This window comes from Sinocyclocheilus grahami, unplaced genomic scaffold (genome assembly GCF_001515645.1).
Source record: "Sinocyclocheilus grahami isolate Dianchi unplaced genomic scaffold, SAMN03320097.WGS_v1.1 scaffold8964.1, whole genome shotgun sequence".
Lineage (NCBI taxonomy): Eukaryota > Metazoa > Chordata > Actinopteri > Cypriniformes > Cyprinidae > Sinocyclocheilus > Sinocyclocheilus grahami.
This window is the reverse complement of record NW_015512318.1, coordinates 4,121-7,304: the sequence shown is the minus strand read 5'-3', so window position 1 is coordinate 7,304 and position 3,184 is coordinate 4,121. Positions and strand designations below refer to the sequence as shown.

General features: G+C 38.7%; 1 long non-coding RNA gene across 1 annotated transcript in view; it reads right to left on the bottom strand.

Moving 5' to 3' along the window:
• LOC107578127 (uncharacterized) overlaps nt 1-2,691 on the bottom strand; it is a 3,876-nt gene extending 1,185 nt beyond the window's left edge. Inside the window, exon 1 of the long non-coding RNA XR_001608305.1 lies at nt 2,557-2,691. This is a non-coding gene — a long non-coding RNA (uncharacterized lncRNA). The remainder of the gene's footprint in view (nt 1-2,556) is intronic.
• Nucleotides 2,692-3,184: the final 493 nt, after the last annotated feature.

Below are 3,184 nucleotides of genomic sequence, written 5' to 3'. Positions count from 1 at the left end.
ACAGACAGACAGACAGATAGATAGATAGATAGATAGATAGATAGATAGATAGATAGATAGATAGATAGATAGATAGATAGATAGATAGATAGATAGATAGATAGATAGATAGTTTATATCTCAGAATTCAGATTTTTCTGTGCAACTCAAAGAAAAAAAGTCAGAATTGCGAGATATAAACTCAAAACTGTGCCATCAAAATCTAAATTGTGAGATAAAAAGTCACAATCACCTTTTTTATTCTGTGGTGGAAACAGGCTTCCATAAACATCAGCAACGATGAGAACCACTCCGGTGAAAGGAAAAAGAAGCAACTGTTTTATCTCGACACAAGCCACCAAACATGGACGTTTTGTTTCAGGGTCCTGGTTTGTGAGATGCGTTGTGGTGACATTCCAACACGAGCAGTGGAGATGAACAGAAGTAACGCACGCTGAGATAAATCAGCACACCACAGAACATCAGAGCAGTGTTTCTTCTCCAGAAGAACCGTCTGTTTAGTTTTGTCTCTATCTATCACTGGGTTTAATTAAAAGACACAAAACTAGCTTCTGCCTGCTTAATGTGTACATTAATGTGTGCTATCTATCTATCTATCTATCTATCTATCTATCTATCTATCTATCTATCTATCTATCTATCTATCTATCTATCTATTCTAGGCTGCATGGATATACAGAACAGAACCATATCGCCGCCAATCCAAACTGTATACTATATCAATTGTCAGTCGTCTTTGACGATAGTGGTCCTGACAGAAATAAACTCATCTATGTCTTGGATGATCTGAGGGTGCGTACATTTTCAGCAAATTTTCATTTTTGGGTGAAAGAGCAGTGTTTCTTCTCCAGAAGAACCGTCTGTTTAGTTTTGTCTCTATCTATCACTGGGTTTAATTAAAAGACACAAAACTAGCTTCTGCCTGCTTAATTAATGTGTTAATGTGTGCTATCTATCTATCTATCTATCTATCTATCTATCTATCTATCTATCTATCTATCTATCTATCTATCTATCTATTCTAGGCTGCATGGATATACAGAACAGAACCATATCGCCGCCAATCCAAACTGTATACTATATCAATTGTCAGTCGTCTTTGACGATAGTGGTCCTGACAGAAATAAACTCATCTATGTCTTGGATGATCTGAGGGTGCGTACATTTTCAGCAAATTTTCATTTTTGGGTGAATTTTTTTTTTTTATGTATATCAAACCTTACATTTAAGGTTCTAGTGTTACCTCGTGAGATTAAAATCCTTGTGTAATAAATGAAACTGAACAAGGCTTCATTTTTTGATTTGAAAAAAAAAAAAAAAGATTTGGTGAAAGTGAACCATAGGAGAAGAGCATTTAAAGTAAGAGGAGTCTGACCATGTTGCCAGGTCCAACGAACCATGTCCGGCTTAAGGAGAAGCTCTGTGGAGGGGCATACCTGCTTTATTAAATTTCACCTTCGTGAAAGGTAGATGTCATTTGAGGAATTTCTGCTCCCTTATACTGGGAATTATGGGATACGGCAAGCTCACGTATTTGACCAATTAAACCTGTCTGAACTTTGATGTTTGTATAACTGTGATGTTGACATGTCATTTCCTTCTTCTGGCTGAGGCAGCCGCGTGGGTCAGATCAAGAAAGAAGCTGGGGATTATTCCCTCCTCCATCTCTTCATACCTGAAGAGTACAATAAAGTCAGCTGAGGAGGAGGGCAGGCTGGCATGAGAGTCTGTGGGGGGTTTAGAAGAACACTGTGATCTGTTTGTCCAGCAGAGCATGTGTGGTGATGCTGTAACCTCATGGAGCAGATTACTGGGCCTGTGGTGCTGCCAGAGAGGTTAATTTCAGTTTAGAAGGATGACAGGGACACTGCTAATCTGATTTTATTCTCTAGAGAAGATTCCTGGGATTGCACTGGGAATGCTGAACATAATTTTTTTTTTCATTTGCAACAAATTATTCATGTTAGAATCAACATAAGAGTGAATAAATGCTTTTTTTGTGTGTGAACTTTGTGTGTAGGATCTAACTAATATCTCTAATAACATTCAAAATAAATACAGACACTGTGGCCCATTTGTACTATAATAATGTGGTAAATGTTTCTCACAACGCCAAGAAACTGTGATTTTAGGTAGCCAGAAGGGCTGAAATGAAACCAGAAAGCGGTGTGGTCTTCAACAAATCCTAACCAACACAAACACACATTCACACACAGAGGACTGAACCCGTAACACTACATGGGAGTTCATCTTTGAGAATGAAACCAGAGACTCCCTGAAGACTTCTTGGCCAGGGAAGAGTCACATCCCTGTCTTTGGGTGGGATAAACTGTGTCGTCTGTGTTCTGTGGTGACAGATTTCAGATGAGTATCGACTGAGTCAGTGCGTGCTCACTAACTCTAATGCGGTTAGTGGTTTGTAACACATTCATCCCATTAGCAGCAAGTACTGTGTGCTCAGGCTAGACTGATCCAGTGTGTCACAAATTGGCCAACTGATGCAACAAACCTTGAAGCAGAAACAAGCAATATTTCTATCCAATTGAAGTGAATTACCACAATGGCAGAGTTGCGTCGGGAGCCAATGGGAGTTGTCGGCAGGGAGTTGAGGGAGGAGCCTGCGTTGAACTCCTCTGAGCTGAGGTTGTCTGAACCATCACTCAAACCGCTGCTGATGGAGCTGCTTTCATCCCAACTGCAAAGAAAACACGAGAAATACAATCACTGCACTGATTCAGGTCATAACCTGGTCCTAATGAATTATTAATTGTTTATGCAAAGCAGGCAAATTAATAATTAATTGCTATAAATGAACATATCTTGGAAAACATAGTATTTCTTCTAAAAGAGCAAGAAAAAAAACATGTACTACATTGACCTACTCTAGCGCAACACGCAGCAGTCAATCCAGACTATTTATGAAAACTAAAGTGCAAAAATAAGACATTATGATAACGATAATCATCATAATCATGAGCACATTACCATGAGCGTGCATGTACGCATATCATTAAGTATTTAGTATTTGACTAATTAGTATTCCGCAGCTCTGGCTCACCCTGATGATCAACAATGTGAATTACATATCTATAAACATGTTAGCCAATCATAACAGAGGTCATTTACATAGAGGTCTTAAAGGTACAGTGGCAAAACAGACAGGGTAATTCTAACATCAAACAGA